The following is a 13,524-nucleotide window of genomic DNA, read 5'->3' as shown; positions in this document are numbered from 1 at the left end:
CTACAGCATTTCTTCTCTGGCACATAACAGTGACAAGGTCCTGCCACTATTCCAGCTTGGAACACTGAGAACCATCCACATCCCTGCCCTCCAGATTTCCAGCAAATGGAAATGTTTTCTCCCCATGTTCTGAAAGCCCCTGCATGTCCCATACATAAGGAGCCTGAGGGCTTGGGGGACACCTTGCTGTGAGCAGAGGCCCCCAGGAGACCATCTGGTGTTCTTTGGGAGCAGGCTTCCCTCCTGAATCATATGCATTAGGCATGACCTATAAATGTATATATAAATCTATCTAAAACCACACCAGTTCTAAAGACAGGGTTTGCAATGCAGGTATGAACCAATATCAATCCTTAACCACACAGTGACTCATGAATGAGTTTCCAGGCAGGAATCTCATTCCCAGGAAGGGATTTCCCCCTCCAGAGCAAAGCCTACTCCAACTTCATTCCAGAACCAGATTTAGATGCAGGCCAAGGTCATTCATAGCACACGACCTTAAAAAATCAGCCCTGGGCCAGGTGTGGTGGCTCACACCTATAATCCCAGCACTTTGGGAGGCTGAGGTGGGTGGATCACTGGAGGTCAGGAGTTTGAGACCAGCTTGGCCAACATGGTGAAACCCAATCTCTACTAAAAATACAAAAATCAGCCAGGTATGGTGGTGTGCACCTGTAGTCTCAGCTACTTGGGAGGCTGAGGCAGGAGAATCACTTGAACCCAGGAGATGGAGGGTGCAGTGAGCTGAGATTGCACCGCTGCACTCCAGCCTAGGCGACAAGAGTAAGACTGTCTCAAAACAAACAAACAAACACAAACACACATCAGCCCTGGAGATTTGTTGAAACAGGCAGCTCCTGGCCTGGGACTTAAGATCATTCTGCGCTGTGGGTGTTGTTTTTGTACAGACGGGATCTCCCTGTGCTGCCCAGGCTGGTCTGAAACTTCTGGGCTCAAGTGATCCTTCTGCCTCAGCCTCCCAAAATGCTCATATTACAGGCATGAGGCATGGCACCTAACCTGCACTGTGGGTTTTGGGATTTGTTATTCACTCATTTAACGATTTACCCTTGTTAAATGAACGTGGAGAGGGATACAAAGATGAATAAGACAGCTCCTGCTCTTGAGGGCTCAGAATTGAATAATTAGTTGGACTTGCCTTTGGCTTCGCTGAGTTTTCTGTGCCTCTCAGCTGTCATTCTATGCCCAGTGGCCACAGAACTGTCATGATTTTGAATTATCAGTGTAAATCTTGGACTCAAACCATCTCAAGCTCCACTGGCCACCAGTTATTCTGGACTATGATGATGTCTCTGGCTGAAGTGTTTGGGAGGGCAACTGACCATGCTGGTTCCCCCAAACCTTAGTCAGGTTCCCGGGGTGCTGGGCTTCCAGTGCTAAATCAGAACAAGTCCTGAGCAAACCAGGATGAATTGGTCATCCCAGTGCTGGGAATGGGGCAGCAGGAGGGGAACAGGTAGGTGGGGAGGAATTATAATAACTAAAACTTACTTTGTTTAATAATGTAGTAATACCTAGAACAAATGTGTGAGGTAAGTACTAGCATCGCCCTGTTTTATACAGGTATAAACCGGGACACAGAGAGAGGGAACAACTCGTTACAAGTGACCATTCTGTAAATGGCAGAGACAGGCCCGACATCCGATCCTGCGTTCCCAGCCATTACTCTGCACTGCCTTAGAGGGCTCATGTGTCAAAATGCAGTGCGGATCAAGTCTTAAGACTGTGCTTGAAGTGAATTCTCGGAGATTAGAAGCAGACTCCTCTGGAAGCAGAAGTCTGTGGAAGCTTTGTTTCCATGGAGACCCAATCATACCCAACCACGCTGTGTTCAAATGTAGTCACAACAGTGGGGAGCAGCCATCACTGAAGCATTTCCTTTTTTTTTTTTTTCCCAGCTGGAGTTTTGTGCTCTCACCCAGGTCGCAGTGCAGTGGCACGATCTGCAAAATGTAAGTCTCGCCGCAGAGTCCTGAAAGACGCTCATTAAGTCCCAGGTGATATCGTGAATTTAGATGATTCCCTACTTACCAGTTGCTAGCTATGTGACTTTGGGCAAAGTTACCGAACCTTTTAGCTGTTTCCTCGTGGTTAAATGGTGGAAGTAATAGCACACACACTCAATGGCAGTGGTGAAGATGAGGACAAATGGGATTAACACAAATATAAAGCCAGGTCCAGAGCAGGCAATGAAGAAACGCACGCCAGCTGCTCACTGCAATCAGCCCAGCCTATGTCTTTAAATGAGAACAATCCCTTTGAGAACTAACACGAAGGCAAGGTCTGTTCTCCCTCTAGCTTTGCCTGCCCCGTCTCTCTCTATTCTATTCCAGTCTCCGCCCCACTTCTGACCTGTGGGCCTGTTCCCAGCCATTTTGTGCCACTGGGAAGAGATGAGCAAACAGGAACCTCCTGTTTCTTCCCCCACTGTGTACCTCGTACTCCCAGTCCACGCAACCCCAGCCTAGACACTAGGACACTGCCTGACGGGTAACCAGACTTTGATTCATCCATACAAATGGGTAACACAGCTCCCCACATGACTTCAGCAGCTCAGAGAAGAGATGGGAACAGACGAGGATGTGTTGTCCTTCTGATAGACAAGGTGGGTGAGAAAGCATCATGATGTGCATGCATCTTCGAAAGTTTCATTCAGATGTTCGAGTGGCTATATGGTGGGGTACTTAAAGGCTCCAGGAGAAATCAGGGGCTTGATTGATACAGAGGCTGAAATTAAGCCTGAAATTCAGCAAGACGTCTTGGAGAAATGTGTGTTTCCTTTTTTTTTTTTTTTTTTTTTTTTTTTGAGTCGGAGTCTTGCTCTCGTTGCCCAGGCTGGAGTGCAGTGGCACAATCTCAGCTCACTGCAACCTTCGCCTCCCAGGTTCAAGGGATTCACCTGCCTCAGCCTCCCAAGGAGCTGGGACTACAGGCACACGCCACTACACCCAGCTAATTTTTGTATTTTTAGTAGAGCCGGGGTTTCGGCATGTTGGCCAGGATGGTCTCAATCTCTTGACTTCGTGATCCGCCCACCTTGGCCTCCCAAAGTGCTGGAATTACAGGCATGTGCTACCACACCCAGCCGAAATTTGTATTTTCTTAGCAAGAAAAACTAGGCCCTATGTTCCCACACACGTGCAAACACTCACTGGCAATTGCCACCCATTGATTCCCCACCTGGATTTAGGGTCTTCACAATCTCTTCCACAACTGACCTTCAATTATTCAAAGGTAGTTTTCAGGCCCTGTGAGGACAGGGTGAGCTCAAAAAATGTTTGGTGTATAAACAGCAATGATGCTGACAGCAGCAGTGTGCCCAGTGCCTCTGTGCCAGGTGCGGTGCTAACTTTTAAAGACATTGTTAAGCTCCTTCTTCTCCGAAGCCCTGTGAGGCTGATATTATTATCAATTCCTCCTCATCATCCCCTATTTATAGATGAAGAAACTGAGGTTTATTTTATTTAATTTCTGAGAAGGAGTTGTGCTCTTGTTGCCCAGGCTGAGTGCAGTGGTGCAATCTCGGCTCACTACAACCTCCGCCTCCCGGGTTCAAGTGCTTCTCCTGCCTCAGCCTCCTGAGTAGCTGGGACTACAGGTTTCTGCCACCACACCCAGCTAATCTTGTATTTTAGTAGAAACGAGGTTTCACCATGTTGGCCAGGCTAGTCTCAAACTCCTGACCTCAGGTGATCCACCCATCTTGGCCTTCCAAAGAACTGGGATTACAGGAAAGAGCCACCGCTCCCGGCTGAAACTGAGGTTTAGATAGTCAAATATCTAAGAAGCGGTAGAGCTGGACTTTATGATTCAGAGCCCACCATCTTCACCTGAGATATGCTCAAGTGAGTGGAATGTGTGGAGCTAGCATCTCTGCCTCTGTCTCGGCACTCATTGTTTTCCTGCTGGCCCACTGGCCATTACTCCCAATGTGGCACTCAATCCCCATTTCCTTGGGGTGCTGTGTCTCCCCTAATCTCAACCCATGTGGCTCATGTGAAATAGGAAAGAATTTCTTAAGACATAAAAAGCACTAAACATAAAGGATAATTTGACTAAATTAAAACTAATGTCTGTTTATCCAAAACTACTAAAGTGAAAAGTTAAGCCACAAACTGGGAGAAGATATTTGCCACATGTATTAACTAGAGACCATTGAGACATGGATGATTAGAAATATGGGAAATTGACATGAACAGGTTTTTCACAGACATGGAAACAAATATATGCTTAAAAAGTTGCTCAACCCCATTAGCAATCATGGACATGAAGATTAAGATCACAATGAATTCCATTTCACACCTACTAGATTAGAAGTCCAGATTGCGCTTAGTGTTTGTGAGGACAACACCAAGATTCTAAAGAAACTCTCCTGGATTGTCTTCCAGGAGTTCAAAATTTTGCTTTTTAAATTAAAGTCTTTTTTTTTTTTTTTTTTTTTTTTTTGAGACGGAGTTTCGCTCTTGTGACCCAGGCTGGAGTGCAATGGCACGATCTCGGCTCACCACAACCTCCGCCTCCTGGGCTCAGGCAATTCTCCTGCCTCAGCCTCCTGAGTAGCTGGGATTACAGGCACGCGCCACCACGCCCAGCTAATTTTTTGTATTTTTCGTAGAGACGGGGTTTCGCCATGTTGACCAGGATGGTCTCGATCTCTTGACCTCGTGATCCACCCGCCTCAGCCTCCCAAAGTGCTGGGATTACAGGCTTGAGCCACCGCGCCCGGCCTAAACAATTTGTTAAAAATTTTCTGTCTTATTTCATTTCTGTAAGTTGATATCTGGCTGTCCTTTTTATAATGCAGAGTGAGAACTTTCCCTGTCGTGTGTGATAAATGTTGTCCAGATTCCATTGCCAAGAATGTGTTGTCCAAAATGCCTATAGTTTTTAAAGATGGAACTCCACCTTTTGCTTGGTTTTAGGTATGTGTGGAATGTTACGATAGGACATAGTAGTAGCGGTGATCAGACATGGAAATGGTGGGGAGACAAAAATATACATGTGAAATAAAACTCAGTATTTTAATTAAAATAAAAACAAAATGCCACCTCTGTCACAAATGAAGTATGCATGGGTCTATTTCTGTGATTTCTATTCTGTTCCAGTGTTTTTAGAAGTCTGGTTAGCTTCTTTTTATTCTTTATGGTGAATGTTTTGGCTTTTCTTGGATCTTTGCTCTTCCATAGGAGTCAGGATCAACTCCTCATCTTCCTTGAAAAGCCCTGTAGAGATTTTGATGGCAACACTCCTGTTTCTGACTTCAAAAGAAACTGCTCTAATTTTTTACAGTTAGGAATGATATTTGCTGTGGGATTTGGTAGATGTCTTTTAACTGGTTAAGGAAGTTCTCTCTGTTCTTAGTTTGCTGTGCGTTGCTACCAGGAGGGATTGTTGGATTTTATAGAAGCATTAAAAATTTTTTTGCAACTATTCAGATGATCTTATAGTTCTCTTTTAATATGCTAATGTGGTTACTACAGGAATACATTTCCTTTTCTTTCTTTCTTTCTCTCTCTCCTTTTTTTTTTTTTTTTTTTTTTTTTTTGGCAGGGACTCACTCTGTCACGTAGGCTGGAGTGTGGTGTTAATCATAGCTCACTGCAGCCTTGAACATCCAGGTTCAAGCAATTCTACCGCCTCAGCCTCCCGAGTAGCTGGGACTACAGGTGCACACCATCACACCCAACTATTTTTTTAGTTTTTTGTAGAGACAGGATTTCTTTATGTTGTGCAGACTGGTCTCGAATTAATGGGCTCAAGTGATCTGCCCGCCTCAGCCTCCAAAGAGCTGAGATTACAGGCACGTGCGACTTCGCCCAAGCCAGGAATAAATTTTCTGATGTTAAACGATCTCAGCATTCCTGGGGTAAATCCAACTTGGTTATGATGTATAATCCTTTTATGTATTGTTGGATTCAATTTACTAATATTTTATTTAGGATTTTAACTTCTGTGTCTTTGAGTGGTTTATGAGTGACACTGCTCATCTTGTTTTGGTATCTTGTTAGTACTGAGATCACAGGTGAGCTGGGATGTGCTCTCTCTTTCCGGTTTCCCAAAGAGCTATAAGGGCGTGCAATGATCTAGTCCCCAAAAGTTTAGCAGAACTTATTTCTAGGACCATCTGGGCTTGATATTCTTCTTTGCTTAAAAATTTCATAAGGCCAGGTGCCATGACTCACGCCTGTAATCCTAGTACTTTGGGAAGTCAGGGCAGAAGGATCATTTGAGGTCAGGAATTCAAGACCAATTTGGCAACATAATGAGACCCCGTCTCCACAAAAAACTTTAAAAATTAGCTGGATGTGGTGGGAGGCTGAGGCAAGAGGATCATTTGAGGCCAGGAGTTTGAGGCTTCAGTGAGTCAGTGGCTGAGGTCACGCCACTACATTCCAGCTTGGGCGACAGAGTGAGACCCTATCTCGAAAATTAAAAATTTATTGATTTCTTTCATAATTCCAGCCTTCTATTTTCTGTAGTTTAAAACTGACATATTTTGCAAAGGAACTGAATTTTTTTTTTTTTTTTTTTTTGAGACAGAGTTTCTCTCTTGTTGCTCAGGCTGGAGTGCAGTGGCACAACCTCGGCTCACTGCTACCTCCATTTCCTGGGTTCCAGCGATTCTCCTGCCTCAGCCTCCTGAGCCGCTGGGATTACAGGTGCCTGCCACCACACCCAGTTAATTTTTATATTTTTAATAGAGACAGGGTTTTTCCATGTTGGTCAGGCTGGTCTCAAACTCCTGGCCTCAGATAATCCACCTGCCTCAGCCCCCCAAGTGTTGAGATTATAGATGTGAGCCACGGCACCCGGCCAGGAATTGAATTTTTAATCATTATGTAGCCATCCTCTCCATTCTTCATAATGCTTGTTGTAGTCTATGTTATCCAATATTAATATAGCTACACTAACTTTCTTTCGGATAATATGTGTTAGGAATATCATTTCCCACACTTTCAACCTTTCCAAATTCCTATGTCTTTGGAGTGTTTCTTGAAACAGGATCTCTTGAATTTTTTAAGTGCAATTTGACAATTACTGACTTTAAACTGATGAGTTTAGTTGGTTTTCTTTCACTTTGTTTATTGATATATCTGAACTTATTTTTACTATCTTTTACTTTTTTATACATGTCTCTCGAGTTGATTGGTATTTGTTTGTTTTCTTATTGGGTTTTACCATTTCCTTCTACTGATTTGAAAGTTATATATCTTATTTACATTATTTTAGCAACTACCATTGACTTTTTTTTCTGAGATGAATTCTCGCTCTGTCGTCTGGGCTGGAGTGCAGTGGTGAGATCTCAGCTCACTGCAAAGTCCACATACTGGGTTCAATCGATTCGCCTGCCTCAGCCTCTGGAGTACTGGGACTATAGACATGCATCACCACACCTGGCTAATTTGGAACTTTTGGTAGAGATGGGGTTTCACCATGTTGGCCAGGCTGACCTGGAGTGATCCACCCACCTCAGCCTCCCAAAATGCTGGGATTACAAGCATGAGCCACTGCGCCTGGACCCCATAACTACCATTGACATTTTGCCACACGTATTTGACAAAGACCAACGTTAGATCTTCATCCCCTTCCCATACAAATGCAAAGTGGCTCAGAACACTTTAACTACAGTCACCTCTTTCCTAATTTACTTTTGCCCAATGTTTTAATTCTGTTCTTTAATTCTGTCCTAAACTCACAAATTATATATCACGGTTCCATCATTTTTTTGTGTATTGACAATTTTATTTAGCTCTATTATACTTACTCATTTTTTCACTCCTGCCATCTCTTCTTAATGGGATAATTTTTCTTTTTTCTGAAATACATCTTAGAAGTGCAAGCCGGGTGTGGAGGCCCAGGCCTGTAGTCCCAGTTCCTGGACAGGCTGAGGCGGCAGGATGCCTCCTTGAGCCCAGGGGTTCGAGGCTGCAGTGAGCTATGATTGTGCCACTGCACTCCAGCCCGGGAACATATTATAGTAAGGGGTCCATCTCTTGAGTGAAAAAAAAAAAGGTCAGTTAGTCAAATTCTCCTAGGTTTTATTTGTATTTCACCTTCATTATTAACATAATGCTGGGTATCCAGTTCTCAGGTCTTTGAAGATATTGTTTCACTATCTTTTGGTTTCTGTTGTTGCCATTGGGAAATCTGGTGACAATCTAATTTCTTCTTTTGTGAGTAATCTGCCTTTAAAAAAAACAAAACCCTCTAGCTGGTTATAAGATCATTTCTTTGTTTTTAATGTTCTGCAGTTTCACTACAACGTTTCTTATTATTTACCCTGCTTCAGAGATATCGTGCTTCCTGCCCGGACGTAGTGGCTCACACCTGTAATTCTAGCACTTTGGGAGGCCGAGGCAGTTGCTTGGGCCAAAGAGTTGGAGACCAGCCTGGGCAACATGGTGAGACCCAGTCTTAACAAAAAAAAATAGCTGGGTGTGGTGGTGTACGCCTGTATTCCCAGCTACTCAGGAGACCGAGATGGGAGGATCGCTTGAGTTTAGGAGGTCAAGGCTGCAATTAGTCATGATTGCACCACTGCACTCCAGCCTTGGTGAGAGAGAGAGAGAGAGAGAGAGAGAGAGAGAGAGAGAGAGAGTTGTCTGACAAAGTTCTAATATCCAGAATCTACAAGGAACTCAAATTGGCAAGAGAAAACAAACAATCCCATCAAAAAGTGGGCTGAGGACAAGAATAGACAATTCTCAAAAGAAGATACACAAGTGGTCAACAAATATATGAAAAAATGCTCAGTATCACTAATGATGAGGGAAATACAAATCAAAACCACAATGTGATACCACCTTACTCCTGCAAGAATGACCATAATAAAAAAATAATAAATGTTGGTATGGTTGCGGTGAAAAGGGCACACCTGTATGCTGCTGGTGGGAATGTAAACCAGTACAACCACTATGGAAAACAGTGTGGAGATTCCTTAAGGAACTAAAAGTAGATCTGCCATTTAATCCACCAATCCCACTACTGGGTGTCTATCCAGAGGAAAAGAAGTCATTATACAAAAAACATACTTGCATGAGCATGTTTGTAGCAGCACAATTCGCAATTGTAAAAATATGGAACCAGCCCAAATGCCCATCAATCAACAAGTGGACAAAGAAATTGTGGCCAGGCACAGTGGCTCACACCTGTAATCCCAGCACTTTGGGAGTCCAAGGTGGGCTGATCACAAGGTCAGGAGATCAAGACCAGCCTGGCCAACATGGTAAAACCCCATCTCTACTAAAAAATACAAAAATTAGCTGGGTGTGGTGGCATGCACCTGTAGTCCCAGCTACTTGGGAGGCTGAGGCAGGAGAATCGCTTGAACCCAGAAGGCAGAGGTTGCAGTGAGCTAGGATCATGCCACTGTATTCCAGCCTGGTGAGAGTGAGACTCCGGCTCAAAAAAAATTGTGATATATATATATATATATATATATATATATATATACACACACACATATATATATGTGATATATATATATACATATATATAGCCATATATATATATTCCTTTATATATATATATATATATATTCCATACATATATCACAAATTAGCAAGAGAAAACAATTGTTTTCTCTTGGTAATTTCTCTTTTAATAAATTAAAGAAATTAATGCAAATTAAAGAAAGACATGCAGACATTTCTTTACATACAAGAAAACGTGGGGACTCTAAATTGGTTGTTTGCTCTTACTGCCGACCTTCCTCTTTCCCTTTCTCTCTTCCTGTCTTATTGTGACTCGTTTATTTGTGTGTTTGGTGATATTAGTTTTTACTTTATTGTTAAGAATATATTTGTAGCTGGGCGCAGTGGCTCAAGCCTGTAATACCAGCACTTTGGGAGGCTGAGGCGGGTGGATCATCAGGTCAAGAGATCGAGACCATCCTGGTCAACATGGTGAAACCCTGTCTCTACTAAAAAAATACAAAAAATTAGCTGGGCATGGTGGCACGTGCCTGTAATCCCAGCTATTCAGGAGGCTGAGGCAGGAGAATTGTCTGAATCCAGGAGGCGGAGCTTGAGGTGAGCCGAGATCGTGCCATTGCACTCCAGCCTGGGTAACAAGAGAGAAACTCTGTCTCAAAAAAAAAAAAAAAAAGAATGTATTTGTATATAAGCATAACACACATATAGAAAACTGCACATAAGTATATAAATTGATAAATTTGCACAAGTGAATACACTTGTATAACTACCATGCAGCTAAAGATATAGAATCATTACTGGCACCTCAGACACCTGCCTCATTCCCCCTTCCAGTCATTGCCCCCTCAAAGACAACCACTATTCTAATTTTTAACATCTTAGAGTAGTTGTTCCTGTTTTTGAACTTTATTGAGTGAGTTCATACAGTGTCTGCTCTTTTGTATCTGGCCTCTTTCTGTAAGCTCGTATGTGGTGAACTGTGATCTATGAGAATCCTGGCTGCTTTGCAGAGGGCATCCTTCTTTGTACATGCTTGTAGTGAAGGCACGCCGCCATCTGGCACTGCCGTCGCTCATATGAGGGTCCGTGCTAAACAGGGAACTCTCAGGTTCAGCTCTTCAAAGTTACAGCTGGCCAAGTTTAGTCTCCCAATATTGTTTATGGGTATGACATACACATTTGTTCTCAGGACAACACTGCATTTCACATTTATTTGTTGCTCACTGCCCCCCACTCTTATTTTGATACATGTCAGCCCAACAACATATGAAAAAGTCCATTTTATTCAGAATAGAGATGTTTTGAGAAGGGTACATCTGGTCTACCATATGCTGAGATACAATTTGGATTTTAAAAGCTTAAAGTGGGATAGTTAAATTTCACCATAATGTTTTCGCCATTTCCAAATTATTGAAACAGTTTTGAATCTCAATTTTCTTTCTAGCTTTGCTTAATTTAAAATGTAATGAGAAATCCTCATTTGTGTTCACCTCAATTTTCAAAAGGTTTTCAAGTAGAGAACTAGAGCATTTGCTTAGAAAATTGCTTCCAGGTAGGATATGGTGGCTCAGGCCTGTAATCCCAGCACTTTGGGAAGCTGAGGGAGGAGGGTGGCTTGAGGCCAGCAGCTCAAGAACAGCTTGGGGTAACATGAAAGATGAAAGAGAGAGAGAGAGAGAAAGAAAGAAAGAAAAGAGAGAAGGAGGGCTGAAGGAAGAAGGGAGGGAGGGGGAGGGAAGGTAGAAGGAAGGGAGGGAGAAAGGAAGGGGAAAAGGAGGGAAGAGGGAGGGAGAAGAAAGAGGAAGGAAGGGAGGAGAGAGAGATAGAAGGAAAGAAAGAATAAAGAAAGAGAAAAAGAAAAAAGAAAGGAAAGAGAAAGAAAGCAAGAGGATGAGAAGGAGGAGGAGGAGGGAGGGAGGGAAGAAGGGAGGGAGGGAGGGAGGGAGGGAGGATTGCTTCCAGTCTCATTTTGTCAGATTAAACAAAATTGGGCCACTATTGTTTAACCTTTTATGATTTTTCAAACTGTGATATTTCAAGGTCTAGATCACTTCATCTTCTCCATAAACAGATTACAAAATGCTTTGTTCAAAGCCTGCTAAAATCAAGGTTCTGTATGCAATTTGCTGCAACAGTCTCCAAGTCTGTTTATGCTAGTAACTGTGAGAAATTATTTCTTTGGTGTGATTATGCACAGTGAACCCAAATGAGCCCTTGTACTCACCTCTTTTGTTTTGGTTTAATAATCAGATGCAGAACTTTGCTTAAAATCAACATCATACCTCTTGGTCTTGAGATTTGCATATCAGTCTTTCTCCTTTATTTGAAATGGGACTCTCACCCATTAAAATCATCTAGCATAATTTCTCCAAGATCAATGAATATGTTTCTTGAGATCACATCTAAATATCCTTTTAATATCTTGGGAAGTAATTTAACTAGATCTGGTAATTTGAACTAATTTAAAATTTTGTGTACTCTTTCTCCATCTTTTCTTCCTATTCTGAGCTCAATTTCCCTCTTTCTGATTTTTTTTTCTTTTTCCTTTTCTTTTTTTTTTTTTTTTTTTTTTTGAGAGGGAGTCTTACCCTTGTTGTCCAGACTGGAGTGCAATGGCACCATCTTGGCTCACCACAACCTCCGCCTCCCGAGTTCAAATGATTCTCCTGCCTCAGCCTCCCGAGTAGCTGGGATTACAGGGATGTGCCACCACGCCTGACTAATTTTGTATTTTTAGTAGAAATGGGGTTTCTCCATGTTGGTCAGGCTGGTCTCAAACTCCTGACCTCAGGTGATCTGCCCACCTCGGTCTCCCAAAGTGTTGGGATTACAGGCGTGAGCCACTGCACCCAGCCCCCTCATTGTGATATTTTAACCTGATCAAATTTTTCTCCATGATTAAGATGAAGTAAAATAGGAAACTGGTAGTTTGGCATTCCCTCTGCCATCTGTTAACATTCCATATGCTCCGTTCCTTTTGCACTCATCTTTTTGATCCAAATTTGGATTTACATTAACCTTTTTCTGTCTTTAGCAGTTGTGTCCCAACCATTCTGGGTGTTATTATCGCTCGCCTCTTATCAAAGGTCCAGGTTAATCTTTTGGAAATTTTCCATCACCTTCTGTCTTAGTCCATTTTATGTTACTATAAAGGAATATCTGAGATAGGGTAATTTGTAAAGAAATAATGTTAGGCCGGTTATGGTGGCTCAAGCCTGTAATCTCAACACTTCTGGAGGCCGAGGCAGGAGGATCACCTGAGGTCAGGAGTTCAAGACCAGCCTGGCCAACATGGTGAAACCCTGTCTCTACTAAAAATGCAAAAATTAGCTGGGTGTGGTGGCGTGTGCCTGTAATCGCAGCTACTCAGGAGGCTGAGACAGGAGCATTGCTTGAACCCAGGAGGCAGAGGTTGCAGTGAGCAGATATCACACCACTGCACTCCAGCCTGGGCAACAGAGCAAGACTCCGTCTAAAAAAAAAGAAAGAAAGAAAGAAGGTTTATTTGGCTCACAATTCTGCTGGCTGGAAGGATCAAGACTGGCCATCTAGTGAGGGCCTCAGGATGCTTCCTCTCATAGTGGAAATGGAAGCAGAGCCTGCATGTGCAGAGATCACATGGTAGAAGAGGAAGCGAGAGAGAGAGAGAGAGAGAGAGAGAGAGAGAGACAGAGAGACAGAGAGACAGAGAGAGAGACAGAGAGAGACAGAGACAGAGAGACAGAGAGAGGGGAGGTGCCAGGCTCTTTTTACATAACAACCAGCTCTCATGGAAAATAATAGAGTGAGAACGCACTTACTCACCACCCCTCCCTGCCAGAGGGCATTACTCTATTCATAAGGGATCTGTCCCCTGACTCAAGAACCTTCCATTAGGCTCCACCTCCAAGACTGGGGATCAAATTTCTCCATAAGAGTTGGTGAGAATCAACAAACCATATTCAAACTACAGCATCTTCCCACTTCTCTTCTGGTGCTTGGCAAGCCTGAGCTTATCAGAGTGCCGCCTGTACAGTGACACTGCTCTCTCAAAGCCTTCCCTTTCCTCCTCCTCCAGGACACTCTCTGG

The sequence above is a fragment of the Saimiri boliviensis genome, chromosome 8 (genome assembly GCF_048565385.1).
Source record: "Saimiri boliviensis isolate mSaiBol1 chromosome 8, mSaiBol1.pri, whole genome shotgun sequence".
NCBI lineage: Eukaryota > Metazoa > Chordata > Mammalia > Primates > Cebidae > Saimiri > Saimiri boliviensis.
Note: the sequence above shows the minus strand (reverse complement) of the source record.